This window comes from Eucyclogobius newberryi, unplaced genomic scaffold (genome assembly GCF_026437365.1).
Source record: "Eucyclogobius newberryi isolate DKJ021-1_F unplaced genomic scaffold, fEucNew1.0.hap1 SCAF_12, whole genome shotgun sequence".
Lineage (NCBI taxonomy): Eukaryota > Metazoa > Chordata > Actinopteri > Gobiiformes > Gobiidae > Eucyclogobius > Eucyclogobius newberryi.
Window position 1 is genome coordinate 25,790,806 of NW_027315746.1, and position 27,661 is coordinate 25,818,466.

The 27,661-nt window shown below is 42.9% G+C and overlaps 1 protein-coding gene across 3 annotated transcripts in view; it reads left to right on the forward strand.

Moving 5' to 3' along the window:
• The window catches only part of asic1c (acid-sensing (proton-gated) ion channel 1c), a 150,156-nt gene that overhangs the window by 9,101 nt on the left and 113,394 nt on the right, over nt 1-27,661 (forward strand). The window lies entirely within an intron of this gene.

Below are 27,661 nucleotides of genomic sequence, written 5' to 3' on the forward strand. Positions count from 1 at the left end.
ATGAAAAATCTTACAATTTGTAACTTGTAGTAAGGAAGTGGCCAGATTTATTCTTTACATGTGGATTCAAATAGTTTATTCTTCTATTAGTGTTGCAGATGCTGATCTTTATAATGGGTTGACTGTATTTGTTTATCAGTTTGTCTGTATTGTTGAAATGCTTTTATATTATTGATTTGATTTTGGCACCTTCTGCCTTGTATGAAAGTGACCCTCGGCTGGCTCTGTTAGGGGAAGATATGGTCTCAGTATGATGCCTGTTATTAATCATGTGCTTTGTTTATTCAATATGTATATATTTTTTTACTGCTAAATGCTCGAAAGACAAATGCTGTGTTTTGTTTACCTTGCCAAACATATTTTGATTGATTAAGCTGTTGTTCAGACAAAAGTATGATTCTCTCTGTGATTGCAAGTAATATTTCTAGAGACAAGAGAGTGTCAGTGACGTGCGGTCAGGTTCAGGGTTCGTGAGGCACTGACTCTTTCAGAGCCAGATTTACAAATGTGAATGAACCCAATAAAACACCTTAAACAAATTATGTTTAAGGTGCTTTATTATGTTAATTTACAACAATGAGTTACGCTATATCTCTCATATCAGCATTCTTTACACAAACATGTGACACATATTTTAACCATATATAATTCCAATTGAGTCTATTTCAAGCCAAAATAAATAAAAGTTGATTGTCTTACCTTTTTGTTATTGTAAATAACAAAATAAACAAGTTGAACGAAGAAGATGGGCTCAGAAGCGCCCTCTGCCATGAATCAGGTGTATTGTTTGACGATATGCTCTGTACTTCCATATTCCGACAAAGTGTTTTATTTGTTTTATACAGAAGGACAGTGACACATTAATTGTATCGCACCTGCACAGTTTGTGAGAAATTATACAGTAAAAATTGTGAGGCTCTTTCTTCCCTGAATGCATGTCACTGGTGTCACTGGTGCTGTGTGTGTCACTGGTGCTGTGTGTGACACTGGTGTCACTGGTGCTGTGTGTGTCACTGGTGCTGTGTGTGTCACTGGTGCTGTGTGTGTCACTGGTGTCACTGGTGCTGTGTGTGTCACTGGTGCTGTGTGTGTCACTGGTGCTGTGTGTGACACTGGTGTCACTGGTGCTGTGTGTGTCACTGGTGCTGTGTGTGTCACTGGTGCTGTGTGTGTCACTGGTGCTGTGTGTGACACTGGTGTCACTGGTGCTGTGTGTGTCACTGGTGCTGTGTGTGTCACTGGTGTCACTGGTGCTGTGTGTGACACTGGTGTCACTGGTGCTGTGTGTGTCACTGGTGTCACTGGTGCTGTGTGTGTCACTGGTGCTGTGTGTGACACTGGTGTCACTGGTGCTGTTTGTGTCACTGGTGCTGTGTGTGTCACTGGTGCTGTGTGTGACACTGGTGTCACTGGTGCTGTTTGTGTCACTGGTGCTGTTTGTGTCACTGGTGCTGTGTGTGTCACTGGTGCTGTGTGTGTCACTGGTGCTGTGTGTGACACTGGTGTCACTGGTGCTGTTTGTGTCACTGGTGCTGTGTGTGTCACTGGTGTTGTGTGTGACACTGGTGTCACTGGTGCTGTTTGTGTCACTGGTGCTGTGTGTGTCACTGGTGCTGTGTGTGTCACTGGTGTCACTGGTGCTGTGTGTGACACTGGTGTCACTGGTGCTGTGTGTGTCACTGGTGTCACTGGTGCTGTGTGTGTCACTGGTGCTGTGTGTGTCACTGGTGTCACTGGTGCTGTGTGTGTCACTGGTGTCACTGGTGCTGTGTGTGTCACTGGTGCTGTGTGTGTCACTGGTGTCACTGGTGCGGTGTGTGTCACTGGTGGTGTGTGTGTGTGTCACTGGTGCTGTGTGTCACTGGTGCCACTGGTGCTGTGTGTGTCACTGGTGTCACTGGTGGTGTGTGTGCCACTGGTGGTGTGTGTGTCACTGGTGCTGTGTGTGTCACTGGTGCTGTGTGTGTCACTGGTGTCACTGGTGCTGTGTGTGTCACTGGTGCTGTGTGTGTCACTGGTGCTGTGTGTGTCACTGGTGGTGTGTGTGTCACTGGTGGTGTGTGTGTCACTGGTGGTGTGTGTGTCACTGGTGTCACTGGTGGTGTGTGTGTCACTGGTGCTGTGTGTCACTGGTGCTGTGTGTCACTGGTGGTGTGTGTGTCACTGGTGCTGTGTGTGTCACTGGTGTCACTGGTGCTGTGTGTGTCACTGGTGTCACTGGTGCTGTGTGTGTCACTGGTGGTGTGTGTGTCACTGGTGCTGTGTGTCACTGGTGTCACTGGTGCTGTGTGTGTCACTGGTGGTGTGTGTGTCACTGGTGCTGTGTGTCACTGGTGCCACTGGTGCTGTGTGTGTCACTGGTGCTGTGTGTCACTGGTGCTGTGTGTCACTGGTGGTGTGTGTGTCACTGGTGCTGTGTGTGTCACTGGTGTCACTGGTGCTGTGTGTGTCACTGGTGTCACTGGTGCTATGTGTGTCACTGGTGTCACTGGTGGCGTGTGTGCCACTGGTGGTGTGTGTGCCACTGGTGGTGTGTGTGTCACTGGTGCTGTGTGTGTCACTGGTGTTACTGGTGCTGTGTGTGTCACTGGTGTTGTGTGTGTCACTGGTCCTGTGTGTGTGTCACTGGTGCTGTGTGTCACTGGTGCTGTGTGTGTCACTGGTGTTACTGGTGCTGTGTGTGTCACTGGTGCTGTGTGTGTCACTGGTGTCACTGGTACTGTGCGTGTCACTGGTGCTGTGTGTGTCACTGGTGCTCTGTGTGTCACTGGTGTCACTGGTGCTGTGCGTGTCACTGGTGCTGTGCGTGTCACTGGTGCTGTGCGTGTCACTGGTGCTGTGCGTGTCACCGGTGCTGTGCGTGTCACTGGTGCTTTGTGTGTCACTGGTGGTGTTTGTGTCACTGGTGCTGTGCGTGTCACTGGTGCTGTGTGTGTCACTGGTGTCACTGGTGCTGTGTGTCACTGGTGTCACTGGTGCTATGTGTGTCACTGGTGTCACTGGTGGTGTGTGTGCCACTGGTGGTGTGTGTGTCACTGGTGCTGTGTGTGTCACTGGTGTTACTGGTGCTGTGTGTGTCACTGGTGTTGTGTGTGTCACTGGTCCTGTGTGTGTGTCACTGGTGCTGTGTGTGTCACTGGTGCTGTTTGTGTCACTGGTGCTGTGTGTGTCACTGGTGTTACTGGTGCTGTGTGTGTCACTGGTGTCACTGGTGCTGTGTGTGTCACTGGTACTGTGCGTATCACTGGTGCTGTGTGTGTCACTGGTGCTGTGTGTGTCACTGGTGTCACTGGTGCTGTGTGTGTCACTGGTGTCACTGGTGGTGTGCGTGTCACTGGTGCTGTACGTGTCACTGGTGCTGTGCGTGTCACTGGTGCTGTGCGTGTCACTGGTGTCACTGGTGCTCTGTGTGTCACTGGTGTCACTGGTGGTGTGCGTGTCACTGGTGCTGTGCGTGTCACTGGTGCTGTGTGTGTCACTGGTGTCACTGGTGGTGTGCGTGTCACTGGTGCTGTGCGTGTCACTGGTGCTGTGCGTGTCACTGGTGCTGTACGTGTCACTGGTGCTGTGCGTGTCACTGGTGTCACTGGTGCTCTGTGTGTCACTGGTGGTGTGTGTGTCACTGGTGCTGTGCGTGTCACTGGTGTCACTGTTGCTCTGTGTGTCACTGGTGGTGTGTGTGTCACTGGTGTTGTGCGTGTCACTGGTGCTGTGCGTGTCACTGGTGCTGTGCGTGTCACTGGTGCTGTGCGTGTCACTGGTGGTCACTAAAATGTTTACCCTGCTTCCTACTTTTAGAAATCCTGTTCATTGTTCAGCTCAGTTAATTATTACTGTATATTCTTATATGTTATATTTTGTTAGAGCATACTTCTTAGTTCTTGGTGTTCAGTTTTTGAATTGCAAAGCTGCAGTTTAAACCCCCCTCAATAATGTAGACCTGTCAGATCTGTTGCCTTTTAATTAGTGCTATAAATATGGTGAATTGATAAAGTCTCCATTTACATTTTTATTCCGAAGCAGAATCAACATGTGACGTTAGAAGTAAGTCTTTGGTGGGAAGCTAATTGCAGCTGTGCTGCTTGATTGAAAATGCTTGCTGCGTTTAATGAGATGGTGAGAAGAGTGAATGAAATGAGATAATGCTGTATGTTGACTTTGTAGAATCTGAATGTCCAGCAAAGTGGAAACCCTACATAACTGGAGAGCAGCAGCAGTAGTTTGATGTGGAAGAAGTGGAAATAGTCTTGCTGAATCTACATTTTATTTTATTTTTTCAAAAAAATAAATAATTATATAAAGCATAGGACAGAACAGAATGTGACCAGAGAGCAAAAAGCAGAATAAGCAAAGAACATTCAGAGAGACCAAATAACTGCACATGTTTTATGGATTTTTTTTTAATTAGGCCCGAGCGCCACAAGCTGGCGAGAGGCCTATTAATCTCGTAAGGCCGTGCGAAGCACGGCTGCAAAAGTGCGCACATAGTGCGCACGAAATCGAGCGCGAAGCGCTCGCCCACTTCCAGGCACTCACTAACGCACTCCTTCACTCACGCACGCCCCGTGCAGACTAATTAGTAGTAGGAAAATGGAACATTACCGTTGTAAACGGGCGAAGCCCGTGCAAAAATGCGCACTAAACGAGCACTTTACATTGGAGCGGTCGTCATCCCCTTTTAAAGCACTCATTTGCGCTAAGTAGCTCACGAATATGTTCCCCATATCTTGCATGTTCCGTGCATATAAGCATGTAATGCAAAAATTGAACATTATTACTGTATAGAGGGCCAAAAACACAAAGTGGGCGGAGCCCACTCAAAATTAACGAAAGTACCCGTCAGTGACCAGGGACCCACACCATGCGCGAGCGCTTTCCGAAAATGTATAGTTTATGATATTTGAAAAATGGGAAACATTGTTTTCGCATCGGATATTATTAGGCCCGAGCCCCAGCAGGGCGGAGGGCCTATTGCTCCCGCAACGCTGCCAAAGCAGCGTTGCAACTTTCTGACCAAACATGCGGGCGCAGCCCCTGGCAAGTACAGTGAACTAGCCCATGCCGAAGGCATGGATCATGCATACTTACTCCTGCTATGACAGAAATAGTCAACAATGAGTGAATGGGCGTAGCCCATTCACTCATTGTTGACAACAACCCTCCTGACAACAACCCTCCTGGCATCGTCCCGTACGCGAGAATCCATGCCGCAGGCATGGGCCATGCTTGTATCTGCTCAAATCAATGGAAGTCTATGGGGAGTGGGCGGGGCATCCCGACGGAATAGGGAGTGACGAGCGCGTAAGCGCTCGTAATGATGATTCCACCCCATGGCGGCATCGGGAAGGCTTAGAGCTTTCAAACGATGTATAATTTGTTGTTATAGTGGAAACGGCTATATTGTTTTTGCTAAAAATATTATTATTATTTTTTTTGTTCTTCATCTGCGCTTTGATCTCTAATTTGACCCCCTGAACATGCTCAAAAACTCACCAAACTTTGCCCAAAATTCAGAATCGGCGAAAAATTAGATTTTTTTCTGGGCCATTTTTTTTTTTTGTCAAAAAATGGCGCGACATCGCCACCGACAAAAGTCAAAATACATTGCGCCTATGGGAGACGCCCCGAGGTCAACTTTGTCGTAGAGCTACGAAATTCGGAACACGCATTCCTCTCGTGAGGACCAAAAAAAAAATATTATTGTGGCCACGCCCCCAGACTTACCCTATGCCCGCCATCTTCCTTTGAAAATGAAAGCACGCTTAGTTTGCCATTTTGTTCACGTCAAACTTTGACGAACTCCTCCTAGGGCGTTTTGCCCACCAACTTCAAAATCGGTGTACGTCCTCTGGACAAGTGGGGCATCTAAAGTTATCCAAATCTTTGGGATACCTTTTACGGTCTGTGTGCGGCGCAGCCGCAAAGTTGGACAACTTATTTTGAGATATTGCAGATCTAAAAATTTCTCCCATTTGATCAAAACCAGTCCGATTAGGACCAAATTTGAATCAGTTGTTAAACTTTCAAGTTTGGACCAGTTTAGGATGACAAAATTGAAATGGGTGCGATAGCGCCCCCTACAGAGTTGCCTTTGAGTGAACATTGATGGACAAAAACTGGTTTTACACAAATGTTCTAAACTTTGCCCCAAATTCTATTTTGGGGTCCCGAGCAAAAGGCCAATCAAACTTATGCCTTAATTTTTACGGCGTAGTCGTAGCGATGACAGAAACATCCCATGTTATTCCTATGGGGAAACCGCAAAAGCTCTAAAATGACCAAATTTTTACACTTTTTTACACTACAATCCTCCTAGGGCGATTGCCCGATCAAGCTCATATTTGGGGAATATCATCTACACAAGCGGGGCATCAAAAGTTATTCATATTTTGATTTTAAGTGCTACGGTCTCTGTGCCGTGGAGCTGCAAATATACTGTCACAAATGGGAAAAACGCCAAATCCTTGAATTGTTCACATTTACGCTTCACACTTTAACAAACTCCTCCGTGGGCAATAGCTCGATCAAGCTTTACTTTGGGAAATATCATCGACACAAGCGGGGCATCGAAAGTTATCCATATTTATATTCTAAGTGCTACGGTCTCTGTGCGGTAAAAGGGCGCACTGATTTTAGACACTTTCTAAGTCTGGCGGGACACGCGTGGGTCCCGAACTGCACCCGGACCGGAGTCTGTTTCCAACGGTTGTTTTCTTAATTTCAGTATGAACTACATAAATCACACAAACATTTCACCTCTTCCGAAAAGAAGAAGCCACAGATGATCAAGAAATCATGTTTGTCATTGCAGAACAACAAAAAATCTTTATATTGGAAGTCGATGAGTGTAAACAAATGGTGCTTTCCTTCCGGGTATGGTGTAGATCACACTGCTACACACTGCTGCCTTTTATTTGCCTTTAAAGTCTCCTTTTCTCCGTCAAACTGAGAAACAACACAAAAAGGCAAGGGGGGTGTTGCTTCGGGAGCTAAACAGTCAAAACTGAAGGACTATAATCTCTGCAGAAAACTGACTTCCCCACAAGATAATAATGCTAATGCTAGCGCAACTCCTGAGGGGTAGCCGCCACCACACAGCAGAGCTCTGTCTCCAGCTATAGATACTATACTATATAGAGCATAGGGAAGACCAGAAACTGATAAACCACGAGTGATGAGTTCACATCAGAGTGGGATAAAGCTAAATAAAACAAACACTTATCCCTCTGCTTTTTATAACTTTTAACTAGGAACTTAAAAAACTCACTTTTCCTTGTTGGAAAGAAGCATCATATCTCTAATACCTAAAGAAGGGAAGGACTGACTTGAATGTGCCTCCCTATTGCTAATGTCAATCCCGTCCTTAATCGTTGGGGGGCTTTGCGTCATCCATTTCCTTGTGATGGCATTTTTTCCTGCTGCCAAAATTATATTCCAAAGATATTCGTTTATTGTGTCCATGACAGGAGTTTTGAGGCCCAAGTACTATGTTCTGACGTTTATTGGGATGGTAACATCAAATATAGACCTCGTGCAGTCATGTGACGACTGTTTGACACTGGACGGCAAGCGCGTGCGTATACTTGACAACTACAGCTTGATACAAATGTGGTGGCAAAAATCTCTTGTTAAGACAAAGAAGCAAGTTGTCTCGTTTCAAAAGTAAACTGTTTAATCTTGTGGCTGAATCAGAAAGAAACTCGTGTGGACTCGGCCATTCTCAAGGAAGGCCGAGTCCACGCGTCTGTCTCTTGCCTGCTTTCCAAAATGTGTATCTCCCAAGTCCTCCCGTCCCACCTCTGTCCCCTTCCTTAAATCACAGATGGTCACATGATCACACATACACAGAAGTTCCTGGTCACTGGTCTCTCAGGTACAAAGGAACCAAGGAGCAAATGGGACATCAAAGAAACAGTGGTTTCAGGAAGGAGACAGTACATTTGCATTAATTCAATTCACATGTCTTGCCTAGTGTGAAACATAACGTGGGACTTCCTAGCCACTCCAGGAGGTCCGGACATGTAAATTTCCAGGCCAAAAGGGGTTGTGTCAGGCTGTTGACTGTGTTAGAACTAAATCTGATTTAAAAATAGGATTGAAAGTTAAAAAGTAAAGGGCCAGATTATATTTTTCCACAACACAAACTACACTGAATCGATCCAAAATGAGCGGTGATTCAGCCAACCCGACATTATCTAAGTATTTAGAACATTTAGATGGAGAGTTAAAGAACCGATATGTGGTAAAAAGTGCACTTGTTCTGGTGCAGGATCACTATAATTTGCCTGCAGGTCTATTGCTGCGGGTCGCTCTGCTTGTGCACGGGAACTCTCACCCGTGCCTTCTGATTGTGTAGACATCTTTACAGAATACTACCAGTAGCACACCAAGTTAGCAATACACGAGACAGGAGACTTGTGTGTCTTTCATATTCGCTAGCCGCGCTGCTTAGCCGCTCTGTTTCAGAGAGACAGGAGGCTCCGCCTTTATCATTTAAACAGCACGTAACCTTGCGCACAACAAAATAGTGCCAACATATGCAACATCGCTCTTACACCGTCCATCAGACATCCCCGACTTTGTCTGCCACAACCTGTACAATTACTTAGTGAATCGTCAGTCCTACTTCACTGGTAAAGTGATAAAAGCTTATAAAAGATTAGATGCCTACAGTTGTTTCATGTCAGGATGGGTTAGTTGAGTCCAGCTGTGGAAAGTGCCGAATAAGACACTGATCGTGTCGAAGGCCTGTTACAGCTTGGGCTCAAAAAACTAAACGTTCGGGAAGTGTAATTTGCCGGAAATTCTGCCAGTGGCATTCGGTTGCCAGTTGTGTCTCTTCACCGTAGCCACCCATTATTTCAGTTCAAATCAGAAAGTTGCTGTTCTGGTGTGACCCAGAATATGAAACTCAGTTGAAAAATATTGAGATCAATGTTCTGCCAGGTTGAGTAATTTGGAGGACGTTAAGAATCCCTGGGTAAAATCTGTGCTTACAACATGGAAGGAGCTAGCCAAGACACACAAACTAAACATAGAAGTAAAAATATTAAACTGATTGGCTTATGTCCAAGGCTTTGCACCTAATAGAACAGACTATAGATTCAAGGCCTGGATCTCAAAAAGAATAAAGGTTTTTTACCAGATTGTAGAAGATTATCATATGAAAAGCCTCCATAATGTTTTAGTGGGAGAACTTGCAAATTTACAGGGTGTTCAAAATCTTATTTTCCTCAATGTATTATGACTCAATGCTAAGATCGCAGTGACCAGTCATGCATTAGGTCACAAAAGCAACAAAAAAATCCAAAAACTCGCAGGCCCTACTGGCTTCAGTTTGGGGACAGTGTTCATGACTCAACCCTAAGATAGAAACTGGATAAACCACAAAAAAGAAGGACCAAGCAACCACAAGATATTTCAATTCAATTTATTTTTGAAACACCCAAAATCACAACAGCAGTTGCCTCGGAGGGCGACAGTCAAAAACGGAATAAACAATGTCCATAGGGACAAGGGGCGATGTCCCAGGGTCCCCTGTCCTTAGACCCTCCTTCTCCTTGGGTAAAAGTAGAAACCGGGAGGAGTTCCACAGTGAAGGAGGGATCCCACTCCCTCAGACAATGTGAACAACAACCTGAGCAACCTGCACAGACAAGGATGACAGAAAATACAGCACAAAATCATTAATTTTAGAAGCCGGGGAAAACAACCTGGAGGGTCAGGCTGCTTGGCTCCCTCTAGGGAGAGCTGGAGTGGCAGTCTGATGTTGTGTAGCTGCAGGTGAACGGATGATGTCGGCGTGCTCTGCTGTCAGGGAACCCGGAAGTGGAGTGATGTAGGTAGTGAGGGCAGAGGCAACCGCATGAGACGAATACTGCTGAAAACACAGTCACAGTCAAAGTTAAGTCCCGTATGTCGAGGAGCCTGATCCTGGGAGGATACTACTGTGCATTCTGAGGAGACATGCACGGAGCGTGACGCCTGAGGACGATAGACTGGTGTTTTGAGGAGCGCGTTAGTGTAGAGGTAGTGCCGGCTTGTGTGGGCTCTGGATGTTTAGGCCTGTGACATTTGGGCTAGCTTCTGATCGACTCGCTGTGCGTAACACGGAGTGCAATGCTGGACGGTCTCGTTAGCTACTCTTCTGGCTAGTGGAGAAGGGTCAGTATCACATTCTAATAGGTTGATGTTTAGCTCTGGGTCCGTAATGCCAATGGACGATTTGATACTGGTTAGCTGGTGGTAATGCGCGTTGCGCAATTGTGTGTTTGAGACAACAGTCAAGCTGTGATCGTTAGACTGTTTATAAGAAGTCTTCTGGTGTGATGTTAATATCCTACATTGTGTTTTGGATTTATTTTTATAAGTGGCCCATAAATATTTGAACTTATTATCTCATGGTTGGCAGCTCAAAAAGAGAAAGAAAATGAATGAACAGCAAAACATAGTGATCATGTGTAAAGTGAGGGAATCCAGGAAAGAGACTAAGGCCGCAGTTATTTTATTACTTGGTTTACGGATTTTTAAATGAAATATTTGAACAAGCGGACGAAATATAAATATAAACACGACTTTTTACCTAAAACGCACCACGGGAGGAGGGGGGGGGGATGTGGTGTGCAGGTGAGTGAAACAGTAGATTTAGCGGTGTTTTGCATTGGTAGAACTGACGCTTCTAAGTGTGCACCCTTATAGTCACGGCATAACGTGCTGGAGAAAATGTGGTAAACAGGTTTAAAATGTATATTTGCAATATAAAGGCGCGCAGCAGACAGACTCCTGCCTGATTTTGGCAAAAAATTGCCTCACGTGCTCTTATCTTTTGACTTAATACCGCTTTTTATATTTCATTTAATGCTATTTTGCGTTGTCGGCAAAAATCTATTTTGTTTATATTGTAGAAATCAATAATCTAAGTTAGGCGCATCCGTAAACCAAGTCATAAAATAACCGCGGCCTAATGAATGTAAACAACAAGCAGATGACGATAACATTAATGTATTCACACATTCATTTTCTGGACGAAAGATGGATATAAAGAGACAGAGAGCCAAGAAAGGGCACACAGCATGTCATTTTTCGCACACATGCATGTATTAACCCCTAAAATTTGAAGCCCCTGAACACAGCTCTTGATTAAAAGATTTTATGTTGGTGGTGGCAGTGTGATGGTCAAGGGCTGCTTTTCTACTTCAAGACATGGGGAACTGACTTTACTTCAAGCTCAGACACTTTGTCAATTGGGCTAGACTTGGTCACTGTCAATAAGAAGTTGATCTTGTATCATGTGATTATTCTTGTCAGCGTGGCTGAAACACTACCTCACTGCATTGTGACTTAATGGGCAAAGAGTGTCTGTGGAGAACTGGAGAGCTGCCAGCAGTGCCATAGCTGTCCCTCTCTGTTGGTGGTGAATATGATTATAATTTCCCACAACTAGCTTTCTTCCTTACTAACATAGTTCAGAGTGTTCCACTTGAAACTAACAATTCCATGTTATTGCTTACTGATTTAGCAGCTTCCAGTTACATATTCCAGTCCATTGGGAATAATAAAATGCCTGACATAAAAGCATGCAAGTGTTAACTCAAAACGAGGCGGTATACAGTTCTACAAAACCTAATCCACAGGGAGAACATGTTCTTGTACGATTCTACAATGTTTTGATATTGGATTGGTCTCTCTTTTACACAACAACAAGCTATGTGCCATTTGAACCAGCTTTGATGAAAGAGGTAATTTATTTTGGGAAGGGAGACTGGACAAACCAGTTTTCTCACTGAGGTGAGCACACAGAACTAATCTGTGCAGTGATAGGCTGCGGTCAACATGCAGCCGACCTGCGATCACAAATTACAATCCTTTTTTAAATTGTAATTTACTATTTGACCTTTATTACAGGTATGACCCTTCAGAGCAAGCTCTCATTTGCAAGATAGCGCTGTTTTTTTCCAAGTTGTAAACAGCATTATAATGTAGTGTGTCTGTAGAGTACAGCACCGTTTGGTGTAAAATATGTGTACATCTTTTCACCCTTTAAAGTGGTTTCTTTTCACGCTTCATTGATGATGTCTAAATGCAGATAGACTTCAGATTCATTCCTGACCAATGTGGCTGTGTAAACGGGGCCTTAGTTTACCCCTCCAGGAAGTTTTCTCCCAAACATGTTGAGAAGGATTTATAAGGCAAGACTTGAAATTATGAATTTTGACCTTGAATAAATTAGGGGAGAATTCTATTTAGTGTGTGGTAGGATCAGGTGAGAAGAAGGCATCCGCAGTGCTTGGTATTGTAATGGGTGAATAGGCAAGAGGGTGGCAATTTGTATTCCCACTGCTTTTAACTACTATAATCCCACTGAAGTATTTCCTCGGCATGCATCTGCTGCTTTAAGATATTAATATTTTTTGTAATCCGTATATTATTCGTTCAATTGATTAAAAAAAAGATGGTAGTACACACACACACACACACACACACACACACACCGTTAGCATGTTCTTTATGCTATTGTTATCTGAATAACTGTTAATCTGTCACGTTAACATACCAGACACTTACGACAGTTTGTTATAGTTCATTGTGTTACGTTAGCATAAGTAAACCTATTCACCATGTTGTTCTTTAATCTGTTATTATATTAAATTGCATTTCAAGATGAAATGTCTGTTCCTGGTCTTGGAAATACACTTCTCCAAAAATGCGACTTAAATGTTTTTATACATATTTATTTTACATGTTTTCTTCTTCTCTACTATGCATTTTTTGGATGCTGAGACTTATACTCCAGAGCGATTTAAAATCCGGAAAATACTGTATATGTTTATATTGTTTTTATATATTTCGATATAATTTTATGTTTACAAAAAACAGATGGACGAACGTCTGTCTGTCACCTTTTTCAGTGAGTTCTCCTGTGATCAGGAGACTCTGCATTAGCATTGGGCTAAAGCTGTAGCAGAGTCTTGACATTGTAAATTTAATCCAATTTGGAGTTTTTTCCAGGAAAGACACTTTTCTTTGCCCTGCTGCTGTTTACACTCGCACTGAACTTCCTGTAGCAAGGCTGAGCTAGGGAAACCTAGAAAAATATAGTTGGGGGAAATAAAATGAATTTTCTTCGAGATTAAACTCAAATCGATTAATTGATTAAATCAATTTATTGGCCAGCCCTAGTTTGATTACACTCATTTCCATTTCAGTCAGTTTAATAAACAATGGAAAATGTTAGATTTTTAGAGAACCATGAGTGCTGTCTTTATCATGTTAGTTTTCAGCTATGATTTGTGACCCCTCTCATCATGGTATCTGTGATATGTTGCTATGCCAGTATTTCAAGTCACTTTGTCAGGCTGAATGTACTAATTGGAAAATGTTCCAGCTGTCTTGCTCAAGCATTAATGAAAGTCTTGACAATCCTATAGAAATACATACTTATGTTAAATCAGTGTATTCCCTCATTCTTCCAGGAGTGTTCCATTGTAGAAAAAGATTCAGTTATGGTTTTGTATGATGTGGTGTCACAGTTCACCTGTATCCTGACCTCTGAGGCAGTAGCAGTGGTGAGGATGAGACTGTAGGAGTACACCACCTCACAGGAAAGAGCTGAAACCTGAACACATCTGCATTTGTCTGAACACCACATACTTCAGCAACACTTCTACAGACAGATTCACAGCTGTGCCATGGTCTCTCCCGTCTCTCCCTGTGGTTATCCCGCCTGGGCTCTTGGGACAAAAGGGAAACAGAACCAAGAAGGAATGGAGTCTCTATCCCTTATTTGTCTGGACTGTCTGAAAAATGACAAAGAATGTTTAGAACGCACAAAATTCCTGTTTATTTTAAACCAGGCACCACATTAAGACAAAAACTGGTTATTGGAATATTGGCCAATACCAATACTGGGCTGATATATTGGTGCATCCCTAATTAAATTTCACCCTGGAGAGACTCAGACAAACACAGAAAAGATCGTTTAGCAAGCTTTATTATGAAGGTTATTTGGCGCTCAGACCCCAGCGGAAGACATGGTGATTATGGGCACTCCATAATCTGATTGAATTAGATGTCTCCCCCCAGGGCCTGGAGACTGGTGGTGGTAGATGTGGTGAGAAGGTAGAGATGATGCAGAGGATGCAGAGGATGAGGGATGCAGAGGAGGAGGAGGAGGGGAGGTGGTGGGTCGCAGTACGGTCTGAAGTGGCCGAGCCTGTTTAAATGGGACCAGCTGTGCGCTGATTGGAAGCAGAGGTGGTGCAGAGGAGGTGCGCCGTGCCACGGGGAGGAGTGACTTGGGTGCTACAAAAAACCTGCTTGGGGAAAAGTAGAAACCTGGAGGAGTTCCACGGTGAAGGAGGGATCTGACTCTCACAGATGGACAGGCGGACGCCCGGCTTGAGTGCGTTGATGGAGCTGGGGATCGGTGCCCTGGCATCGTGGTCGACGCAGATGAAGTTAGGTCTTCCGGGTGAACCTACGTAGGCTTGATTAGTTAAAAAACACTAGATTATTATTGGTTTACTGTTTTATTTTACTTCATCTGTTTAAAGTACTTTGTGTTGATTGGATTTCTTTTCATACTTACCTGATCCATGTGGTTAGTAGAAATGTAAAGGAGTGGGGTGACCAGCCATTTCCTGGTTTTAAACCCGGTCCGTTCCTCAATCTTCAGTATTATTACCTTTTTATTATACTGCTTGAATTGTCCAAATAACTTATGAATATCATTTGGATTGCATTGTCTTGGGAAGTGAATTCTAATTTTGAGTTCCTATTTCATCTGGTGGTGTTAAGAGTACAGTTACTTTTCTAAAGTAATACAGCCCTTGTGGTGAATGTGTGGAACATTTTTCTCTCATAAAAAATGGTGAAACAGACATACAGCTGTTTTATTCATTTGCTCTGTTTCTACACTATGATATAATGCAACTTTAAGTATGTTAATTAGCCTATTCCAAATATAGCATTGGCAGAGTGACTACATTGTATTCAGTATTATTAGTATTCTGTTTAGATGCATTTTCAAAGTAGGCTATTTTTCCCAGCTCAGTCCAAGCAAGTGTCTACAATAAATATAGACTGATAAGCTTCTTTATGGTTATTGGTATTAATAGTATTTTTTTATTAAAATAAGTGGAAAAATTGTATTTTAATGTATTCACTATTCGGATAGAAATAGTATTTTTCTAGTTTACGGAAACAACTGCTGCTTTTGTTTTTACAATAAAGAGTTGTTACTGATAAATGCATCTGATCAGCTTGACCGCGCAGAGCTGCTCGCGGTTCTGTCTCTATGTGCACGCTGAGGAGAGGGCAGTGGGCAGAGCGTTGCAGGGCCAGTGCGTTCACTATAAGGAAGTGCATTGTAGGAAATATCCTGAGCCGTGTACAAACAAGTCTCCTCTGATGCATCCTCTGTGAAATGGGCAGAGCACGTTCTCTTCCAGGAATATCCAGCAAACTTTGAATTGGAACAGGACTTGTCACGCAGAGGAGGACGTTTAACAAGTCCACAAGGACGTCTACAGAAGGATGTGGCTTGAGAAATGACTTAGTGACATCACCAGAAACTACTTTTTGGCAAAGGGGTTTCTTAAATTAACCCTGATTTTTGTGTGTCCCTGGTGTAAAATTGCATTGTATATTGTATATTGTATTGTGTATATTTGTTCTATTGTTGGCATTTATTAATTGTTAGTTCCAGCTATGTGGAATGGGCCAATCCAATTGACCTCAGTATAAAAGGCAGGGGTGCTCCTCATTCAGGAGATTATTTTGTGGCCGCTTTATGCTATGTTTGTGCAGCTGTCATGTACATACATACATTTTGGTGGCACTGTAAATAAAAATCACATTTTTTGACATGACCTTTGCCCCCGAGCCTTTGCCATTTTAGCCACTCCATGCTACACTACCTCCATAGCATCTTTAGACTTGAAACCTACCTAAATATTTGAACTGTTTTTGAGCTGGTAAATCTCTAGGCCTTTCTGTGAACCTTTATCAATAATTATGTATTAAAATGGAAAGGTCTTATTAACACAGTATATAAATAGCTGATGATGCTCATGAACAAATGTTTATTATCATAATGCGATTGTGCAGAGGTAAATTGCCCATCTCAAACCTTGACAGGATATAGTTCTCATCCAAGGCGTGAAATCAGAATTCATGGGCACTGTTAGCTGAATCTGGGTCTATGGTTCTAGGTGGAAGTCTTTCATCATTTCATGTATATGACAGCTGGGGCCCAGGGGAGCAGTTGCAATGAGAGACGCTTAACAAAACTGACTTGGTGGTGTTCTGTTAGTTATGGGCCAAGTATTTGACATTTACCACCTCTCCTCCTCCTCTGCCTCACTGATGTATATTCTAGTTTGACTACAAATGCTCATGAATACATTATTATGAAGTTCCAATTTGCGTGTGTTGGCAAGCATGTACTAAAGAGTTATATTAGCAAGCATAGTTTAACTTATTAATTACATGTAATGTCGACAGTATTTTGACATAAATATACTCTATAGTATGTGCATATTATACCAGAGTGTAAAATGTTGAAACAGTTTTCTTTTACTTAAAGATAGGATATTCCTTTATTGTCCCACATGGGGAAATTTCATTGGTGCAACGCAGGTAGATACAGAGGTAGATACAGAAGAAAAGAACAGATCACTTATAGGAAGTTTGAAAAAACACTTTCAGTAGAAGATCTCCTATAAACAAAAACTTCCATAGACAAAACCCAACAAGGGATGGAGAGGAAAAAATAATAAAGATAAAAATAAATAAATAAATACATAAATACCATTGCATGTCATCGCGACAGTAATTGCCCATGAATATGTTTCACGACGACACATGGATTGCAGATGAATTTCACAATAATTGCACATGAATCACGACAGTAATTGCACATATGACGGAATTGCACATGGTTTGGTCAGTATTGCGAGTGTTCAGGACTAACAGTGTTTGTTATAAAGTCTGACAGCAGCAGGAAGGAAAGACCTGCGAAACCTTTCCTTCACACAGCAAGGGTGGATCAGTCTCTCACTGAAGCTGCTCTCCAGAGCGGACAGAGTGTCCTGCAGGGGGTGGCACTCATGGTCAAGCATAGATGTGAATCTAGCCAGGACCCTTCTGTCCGGGGCAGAGAAGTGAAGAGGAACAGATGCAGGGCATTGGCCAGCTGTGGAAGAGGGAAGATGCAGCTGGGCAGGGGGAGGGGCAGGTGACCGATCAAATCTCAAGAAGTGAGCATTTAAATCATTCACCCACTGTAGATCCCCCTCTGTCTGGGCAGGGGGCATTTTGAAGCCCGAGATGGTTTTCAGGCTTCTCCACACTCCCTGAATGTTCTGCTGCTGCAGCTGCTCCTCCATCCTCCTCTTGTAGCCGGCCTCCTCCTGCCTGATCTTCCTCCTAAGCTCTTTCTGCACAGTCCTCAGCTCCTCCTTGTTCCCTGACCTGAAGGCTCTCTTCTTCTCCTTCAGCAGAGCCTTCAGTTCACGCTTAATCCATGGCTTGTTGTTTGGAAAACACCGCACCGTCCGGGAGGGAACAATTTTCTCAAAACAGAAGTTGATGAAGTCCGTGATGCACTCTGTGATGGTGTTGATGTCCTTCCCATGTGGGCCATAGAGCTCAGTCCAGACAGTGGTGCTGAAGCAGTCCCTCAGAGCCTCCTCACTCTCAGCAGAGCACATCCTCACCTCACGGGACACAACAGGCTGCCTGCTCATGATGGGTTCATACACAGGCCTCAGATACAAGGTTGTGGTCCGAGCTGCCCAGGGGAGGGAGGGGGGAAGAAGAATAAGCCTCTTTGGTGTTGGCAAAAAACAAGTCCAATGTTCTATTGTTTCTGGTGGGGCAGATAACATACTGGGTGTATGTTGGTAGAACAGAAGAGGGAGAAGCGTGGTTAAAGTCACCAGAGATGAGGAAGAGAGCCTGTGGATGCTGTGTTTGCAGCCTACAAGTGCAGGAGAGCAGTGCTTCACAAGCATATTCAGCATTGGCAGACGGGGCCACATAGACTGCGATCAAAATCACATGTGAGAACTCCCGGGGCAGATATTATGGCCTCATGCCAATAGCCAATAGTTCAATATCCCCGTTACATAGCTGCTCTCTCACTGTGCAGTGTTCGGGTTTGCACCAGCTCGTGTTCACATACATAGCCAGACCTCCTCCTCTTTTCTTTCCGCATTCTCTCGTTCTGTCCGCCCGCAGCAGATGAAAATTGTCCAAACCTACAATAGAGTCTGGCATTTCTGCTGTTAACCAGGTCTCTGTGAAAATCAAGACGCTGCTGTCCCTATAAATCCTCTGGGACCGCATGAGGTTCGCTATTTCCATCATTTTATTTTGAAGGGACCTCACGTTACCCATGACTACGGGGGGAACCGGCTTTCTATTTCCTCCTCTCTTCTCACGGATTTTACGTCTAGCCCTTCTGCTTCGCTTTGTTTTCCTTAGGATGTCCGCCGGGATAACGTGACGATCTCCGGGTAAGACGACTGTTCTCCGCAGTTTCATGAGTTCTTCCTTTGTGTAAACGCGGTACGGCGCCGGCCGGGGGGGCCGGGGGGGGCTCGGAGCCGAGGCACATCGCGACGAAAACACCCAATCCAGCCAAATAAATTCAAAACAAGTTGAATTAAAGCGATTCCAGTGCGTGTCCCGATCGTTCATGAAGTTCCTCTTTTATATAAATGTGTACCGCGGCACGCCGTACTTTAGCGGCGGCCAGAGGACGCGGGGGGGGGCTAGGGGCTAGCTCAGAGTTAGCTCACATCACGACGACACGACGAAAAACACTCAAATCCAGCAGAAAAAAGTCAAAAACAGTTGAATTAAAAACGATTCCAGCATGTGTCCCTATCGTACAGTAAAATAGAAAAAAACATCTACAAAATATAGCAGATAAAGCACAATAAGTGTGAGAAAAAAGAGGAGCGTTTACACCGGGCTGCTAGCTGTACCAGCGCCTTATGACCATACCTTAATTTACACAGACTCACATTTATAAGTTGCCATTTACAATTACAAAGTATTTATTGTCTTACAGTATTGTCTTGTTCACCTTAGGAGGAGCCGCAATGACAATGTTTGCGGAAAGCAGCTACAAACAAAAATTAGATGCTTGAATTCAAAATGCTTCATGATGTTTCCAAGAGATGATTTGTGAGTGCTCAGCAGAGTGGTGCACAAGTACACTATAGAAACTCCAAAGCAGCGGGAGGTGGGAAAAGAGGCAGCCAGGGCCTTATCTGCAAAGCAAGTTGAGAGAAGTTGTGTTCTGAGAGATACTGTCGCTACAATAGACTTGTGAGAGGGAGAGAAGCTGTTCGTTTTTATTATATATTTTTCAGTCCAACACATTCTCATTCCCCAGGCATATTTTCACTTGTTTTATACTTGCTGTGTAGGTGTTAGTTTAGTCACAACATGGTGATGCGAAAGACATTTAAAGTTGTGTACTACTGTTTATGGTACATACTAACATAGTCATTGCTATGCATCTATGGTATGGTATGATAAGTAAACTTCTCTTCTTTAACCCTCTGGTAACCAAATAAAGTCACGTTCATCTCCTTCAATCCTACAATAAGCACTTGTCACTAGGCCACATGTACTGTATCAAGCATGTTTTTGGAGACCTCTGACCTGCAGCAGCCGCCTCGCACCACGGCATCTATGTTTTCAACCCACTTCTCGTCTATTGAAAATTGCTATAATAAGTTAACTCATTCTTTCCTTCACGCTCAGGGCCTCTGAAGGTGACAAATCTACCCTATGTGTTCAAGCTATTGAACTGAACATGTCAAATATTAAATGTTGGCATTTTAACATTTGACCTGAGGAAATATTGAGGTTTGGAACCCTCGAGGGTCCTAAGGTGACCAGAGGGTGAAGAGTTCAAAGCAGTTCAAAGTCAGTTTTGGTTTTATTTGGCATGTACTGAATAATTTTGTATTTTGTTCATGGTTTCCGTATTTCATGGTTTCTGTATTTTCTGTTTATTTAGAGATGCATGGTTAATAAGAGTGTGCATGGATTCAATGTGTATTTTGTGTCCCTAGAGGAGTAAATGAGTTACAATGGAAAGATGTCAGACAGGTTTTAAGATACTCTTCATTCATTTAAAATAGATATGTGGACACAGTCTTGATTTAAAAGACACTGAAGTCATTTTTACCCTTGAGAAAGCCTTTTAAAACAAGCAGCGACAACTATCCACCATCTGTAGAAGCCTAGCAGAGAAGCTAACATTAACATTTTAGAATTTACAGTGCTGCGCCAAAAAGAGCCTACTACTGAATTGATTTCTGCTGCTATTACTCCGTCTAACATATGGGTGAAAAAAAGGTGTCCACAAAGTTTAAAGCTTCCAAAACACAGTGAAGGTCTGCCAGCATGCCGTTTGCGAAGAATGGGCTGCATGCTAAGCTAAAAATAGCCCTGGAAAATCAGTGCACATTTTAATAGTTAATTTATCACTTGAGGGGAAAAAATCCTGCAAGGACTGTGTGGAGTTTAACTTAGGTGTTAATAATCTGAAAGAAAGGCAGAATTTATTCATGACTCTGTGCTGTTGTTTTTTCCATTTCCACTCAATCACCTCAGCCAACTGTAATCACCCTAGAAATCACCTACATCAAACAATACAATGTTTCTACAATTTTGGCATTATGCAAGTGACAAAAACATATTATTTCACTATATTTCTCGCAATTCTTTATCACCAGTTGCTTAACTGTTTGCATAGTGTTAAATGTTGCTGCAAAACATTTTTAGCTCCGCCATAAATTATTTTGACAGGTTGCGAATGTCATACCTACTCATTAGAAAAAATTATACAAATAAACCTTTTGCATTATCCTCCTGGCTCAACAGAATTGCATGAATTCATTGTGATGGCTCCTAACCTTACTTAAGCCGACTGGTTTGTTTTTACTTTCTATTCAGTTTGAATTTGAAGGACAAATTATGTGTTATGTGCCTTAATGATGATATCTGTGGGAAAAAGACAGATGTGAAGGGGTTTTCTCTGCTCCTATATTGTTCACGAGTAAGGGTAATCTTAACTGCAGCTACAAATAAATGCACCATGTTATAGAAAGGGCTGGAGGCCAAACAGTATTACATTTGTGAAAGTTGTTTGTGACCAGCTGCTGAGATGTCACAAGCATCAAGATTTATTTTTTTAGTACTTGCTTATTTTTTTAACTATATTTCCCATATGTATAAAAAAAGGAACAAGAGCCCCTAACTTGGATCATATTTAACATCTAAATAAAATATGTGTTATGTTAAAAGTTATGGTACTTGAAAGGCAGTACACATCCATCCATTTTATTCCGCTTTATCCGGGGGCAGGTCACGGAGGCAGCAGACTGAGTAAGGAGACCCGGACTTCCCATTCCATGCACACCTCTTCCAGTTCGAGGGGACCCAAGGCATTACCAGGCCAGCTGAAGGACATAATCCCTCCATCATGTCCTGGGTCCCAGTGGGACATGCCTGGAACACCTCCAAAAGGACACATCCAGGAGGTATCTGGAGCAGATGCCCCACATCACACATGGTGGAGCAGTGGCTCTACTCAGAGCTCCTCACCCATCTCTAAGGGAGCACCCAGCCACCTTGCGGAGGAGATCATTTCGACCACTTGTATCCGCGATCTAGTACTTTTGGTCATTACCCATAGCTCATGACCATAGGCGAGAGTAGGAACGTAGATTGATGGTAAATCGAGAGCTTTGCCTTTCGACTCCTTCACTACAACAGTCTGATGCAGTGACCACATCACCGCAGGCATTACACACTTAAGTCAAATTCAAGCAGGGTGCCACAGCTTGATAGATTGGCTGACCTTTCTTTTAAAAACAACTCCTGGAAGTGTAAACAGTACCCTGGAATAGACAATATATAGTGAGAAAATAACAAAGAATGTTTTTAGGCAGATCAATAATATTTTACAATAATGCATGCTTGATCTATTTACCTCATTAAATATGAATGACTCTTGAATGCCACTATTGTTTGGGTATATGCATTTTCAGAGAGGCATTTTTGTTTCCTTTTCTCCTGTTAGGAATATTTAATAATTCTAGCTTTGAAAGTAGCTACAACAGCAATACAATTTGAGATCAACATTGTGTTCTTGTGCTAGTGTTTTTCTTAATTCTATATATGACCAATAATGGAAGTGAATTCATATTTAGAAATGTTGATATACATCTATTTATAGGTATAACTACATGTCTGTAAATTCATTCTCGGAGCGCATGTACACGCCATATCCAGAATCCTGCTAATAAACAGGTTAATCCTGCGCATGTAAATACACTTCTTGTCAACCTGTGCACTATATGATACATTGTATGCATCACCACATCGAGAAATATCTGTTCCATCTGACTTGTAATCTCTATTGCTCATAAACAAATTGTAGCCAACTGTAAAACATTCCAGTGGAGCACACAGTACTATTACTTACAAGATCTGTTCTCTTAGGACTAAAACTTCATCATATTCTGCAATACACTAAAACTATGTTTTTTTTTTCATGGACACGCATTAAAGGTTGAATGGACGATTTTTTTTACTCGTGGCGTAGACTGCCAATTAGCTCTGCCACGTATCAATCATAAAATGCACCTACCGCTCGTCCCTAGAGAGCAGCACGTTTCCGCGTGTCTAAGCGCATTGATCTATCATAATATAGTTCCCTCAGTGTACGGGACAAAATTAGGACGGAGAAAGACTGTTCGGGCTGTCTCATAAGAGACGAAAATCTACGGGAGACGAGAGATGCGATCCGTCACGCTAATAAACAAACGCACGTGTGTGTTGTATCAGTCCGCACGGGGGAGTGCGCATGCCCACTTCCGCCTGCGTTCTCAAATCGCCAAAAAATTGTCCATTGCGCCTTTAACTGAGGGTATCCCGGACTAAGAGCTCAGGAAACTTTTGATTTTGTCTCAAATTACCGTATTTTCCCAATTATAAATTGCACTGGAGTACAAGTCGCACTAGCCAAAATATGCATAAAAGAGAAGAAAAAACACACATTTAAGACGCATTTTTGGGTGATATTTATTTGATGAAATCCAAGACCAAGAACAGACATTTCATCTTGAAATACAATTAAAAATAATAATTAGAGAACATGCTAACGTAACACCTTCTGCTACATGACGCATCAACAACAAACTGTCGTAAGTGTCTGGTATGTTAACGTAACATATTAACAGTTATTCAGATAACTACAGAATACAAAACATTCAATCAAGTTAACCAAAGCATTAGTATTACCCCAAATCACAAAATCCATTGAATTGTTCTTCCTCAATGTCACTTCTAAACAACTCTGCCCACCGATTCTTTGTCGCTTAGAGCCTAGAGCGCCCTCTTGTGGTTTTCAGAAAATAATCAAAATGTGAAATGCGGTTGCCAGTGTGAAAATAACTAATTATATCACATATAAGTTGCGCCAGAGAATAAGTCGTTCCCAAGCCAAAACTATGTAAAAAGACGCGAATTATGGTCCAGAGAATACGGTATAAATACCTTGTCGGTGTAATCCCTCATTCGTCCAGGCGTGTTCCATAGTAGAAAAAGCTTCAGTTGTAGTCATCTGGACTCAGTTTGAAAAAATAGACGTTTCTACTCTCATCCAAGAGTCATTGTCAATAAAAGAATTTAGATCGAGAACTCCGATATTAATACTGTTCTGTGGTAAGACCCGCCCATTGGGCGGAGCCTTCCTGAAGTAGAAAGAGTCTCTGTTCCACGATCAGAGGAGAGGACGGGAAACTCCAAATAGAAGTATATAGGAAACCTACACACACGGACCAGTATCTGCTCTTTGGTTCCAACCACCCACTACAGCACAAGCTGGGTGTGATCAGAACCTTACAACACAGAGCTCAAGGTGTGCCCACCAGCTCAGAGGGCAAGAAGAAAGAGGAAAAACATGTCCGAAATGCCCTCTCAGCCTGTGGTTACCCCGCTTGGGCCCTCAACATAGTGAAGAGAACCAAAAAGCAGGACAAAAGGGAATCTGAACAGAGAAGGAAGGGTGTTTCTATCCCTTATGTGTCTGGCCTGTCGGAAAAACTGCAGAGAATTTTTAGACAACACGAAGTCCCTGTTTATTTTAAACCAGGAAACACTTTAAGACAAAAACTGGTTCACCCTAAGGACAAGTTGCCGACTCAAAAACAGAGCAATGTAGTTTATTCGATCCAATGCAGTGAAGAAAGCTGTAAAGAACGGTACATAGGTGAGACAAAACAGCCTCTACACAAGAGGCTTTATCAGCACAGAAGAAATACAAGTTCAGGACCACAGAGTGCCGTGCATCTCCATCTTGAAGCCTCTAATCACTCGTTTGAAGACGGTGAGGTGAAGGTTTTAAGCAGGGAGAAAAGATGGTTTGAAAGAGGAGTCAAGGAAGCTATTTTTGTTAAAAAAGAAAGACCTTCTTTAAACAGAAATGGAGGGCTAAGGTTTAATCTTCCTGTTATTTATAATGGGTTACTGAACCCCTGGAAAGGTAGAGGACCAGGACAAGGACATTCGGATGCTAATCAGGTACTCAGGGTGGTTGAGCCAGGGTCTCACAAAGACAAAGAGGTTTCTAATAGCCCATTAAGATTCTGAATAGGTTAGCTCGGTAGATACAAGGGGGGAGTTTCTGTTGAAACAAACAACTCTTTCTACTTCAGGAAGGCTCCGCCCAATGGGCGGGTCTTACCACAGAACAGTATTAATATCAGAGTTCTCGATCTAAATTCTTTTATTGACAATGACTCTTGGATGAGAGTCGAAACGTCTATTTTTTCAAACTGAGTCCAGATGACTACAACTGAAGCTTTTTCTACTATAAATACCTTGGTTTCATTCTAGACATAGAGCTGTCTTTTAAAGATCTACAAAAAATGTATATAAAACTTGAGTTCTTTGATCGTAAAAGTCATTTTTACCCTTGAAGCTCGTAAACATATGGTATCGGCCACGTTTATGCCTTTATTGGATTATGACGATGCTCTCTATATAAATGCAAAATGTCTGAAATCCTTGGACAGTGTATAACCCTCTGCTTTGAGATTCACAACAGGTTGTGGCAGGCTCATCCACCACTGTGAATTCTATGCCAGGAGATTCACACATTGGATGATTTTACTGTATAAAATAATAGATAAATGGGCACCTAACGACTTGTGTGTCTTCAAGCAAAGAGCGGAGGGTTATTATGCCCTGCGCTCGCAAATTGTATTGCTTGTCGGTATTTTGTGTATGGCTGACTGGGGAAAGAGGCTCTTCCTACGCTGCTCCTGTAGCTTGGAAGTCGCTTCAAGCGGATTGGAGATTGGAGAACTGGTCTTGCTTAGGGGTTTTTGCACGATTTAAAAAAACAAAGAAATAAAATCCCATTAAAAAAAATGTGCTTTTAAATGTAAACTCTGTTTTTATTTGTTCTTAAATGTCTTTGAATTGTAATTATGTTTTCATCAATTTTATGCTCATGTTATTCCCTTTGCCCCAAGTCCCTCTTGAAAAAGAAGTCACGGACTTCCAACTGGTTAAACCCAGTGATTATGGCGGCTTTGCAGGAGATAACGGATACGTTTAAAAAGGCTGTAGACTTAAAGATGGATGCGCCCTTGGCAGAAATGCGTGATTTGAAATTCAAGACTAATGAACGAGACAGCCAAGCCACAGCAGCCAAAAATGTAATCTCTGATTTGAAAAACAGAGGTATCTTCTACCCTGCAAGGCAAAGTGTCAGATTTGACAGACCCGTCCTGACTGACTAAATGGACTACCTGGAGAATCGTAATCACAGGTCATCTGCAGATTGTCGGTCTTCCAGAGGACACCAACGGGAAAGATCAAGTTTATGGAGGCTTGGATCCCCGAATATCTAAAACATCCAACAAAAGCTGCAAAAATAAAGCTTGACTTCATATCTCTCCCTGGCTCCCAAGCCAGCCCCGAACCAGCGTCAAAGACAAATTATACTGAAGTTCCATAACTTGTGATAAACAGTGTGTCATGACGGCATTTAGATGGCTCGCTGTGGACCAGTTCAGACCAAATGAGCTCCACGTCTGATTCTTCAATGACTATTCTGTGAGAGTGGACAAGAAACGCAAAAAGTGAAGTCTTGTCTGAGACAGAAGAAAGTGGATAATGCTTTGCTTTATCCCACAATTTAATTTTAATTGAAAAATAAAAGAAAAAGAGGTCTCTTTTGATTCTTACCTGGTTAAAGAAATGTTAATAAATGAAAGTAAATTGATCTTTGCACCTGCCACTGTATCAGATTCTTGACAAGTATTGCGTTAGAGTAAGTTAGCAGTATCCCCTCCCTCCAGTAGATAAGAATTGTCGACATAAAGGATAACTATAGGTTCCCTAAAACAGACCTATAGGAGCACATTCTGTTTTGCACATTGAGCATTTTGCACCTACTGTTTGCATGAGTGCATTTTCCATTAACCTAACACAGCAATACAGGAAGGAAGCACAGATGAATATGTCTGGGAGTAAATCGATTATTCCGCCTACACATTCAGAATGTTTATTAATTCCCACCAAATTTTGGAGAGAGCGTTTAAAGTACCGGTAGGTGACTCATTTGGTCCCTCACATTTTAGTTCATCAATTCTCTAATCACTCTGACAGCACAGTGTGAAAAATCATTTAGTTTGTCATTGGCCCGATGGTGACCCATGCCGCAGGTCTGTAAATAGCGCCATAGTGGTTAACTGATTAGCATTCATGGGCTGCACCGTCCATTTATCATCTTTGCTAAATCCGGATTACTTGTATCAAGGCCAAATTGTCAACATGTCCCTTTGTATTGGACAAGATTTGTTTATAAGAGAGGGACCAGTGTGCCTCCTGTTTGCTCATTTGATGGACAAAATGCTTCCATTTGCAGTTTGCGCAACAGTGGTACAGGTTCAAGTTTGCACAGAAATGCAGATTGTTCCCATCCTCACCGACCTTATCATAAAACTCAGTAACTGGTCGTAGGGCAACTCCTTGTAACTGGTCGTAGGGCGACTCCTTGTAAATGGTCGTAGGGCGACTCTTGCTGCTCTGTTGCTGTCGCCTCCATGCTGCTTTTTGTTTTGATGCGCATGCGCAGTGCGGTGCGACACGCGAAATCTGTCTGCTCTATCGGCCTCTACAACTCAGGAGCTCTCACGCTTGCAGGCTCTGATTGGGCAACATAACAGTGTGTTTTTCACCTGGAAGTCTCTAGAAATCTGACACCTTATTGAAGGAAATTAAAAAGAACGAACGTGCCGTTCACAGACACCAGAATGAACGCGTTCATATTATCGTTCTTCGGCAGTAATACCGTTCGTTCAGTTCACGTTCACCAAAATTATGAATGCGTTCATGAACTTTCGTTCAATGAACTTGTTCAGGCACAACACTGCTCTTAGGACCACCAGAAGGCCAACATTTTGAGAGCAAAGAGCTCTGTTTGGATGATATGGCACTAAAGCATCTTTGAGGTAGGATGGGGCCATGTCATTTATGGCTTTGTAAGTCAGGAGTAGGATTTTTAAATTGGATTCTAAACTCGACAGGGAGCCAGTGAAGAGACTCGAGCACCGGCGTA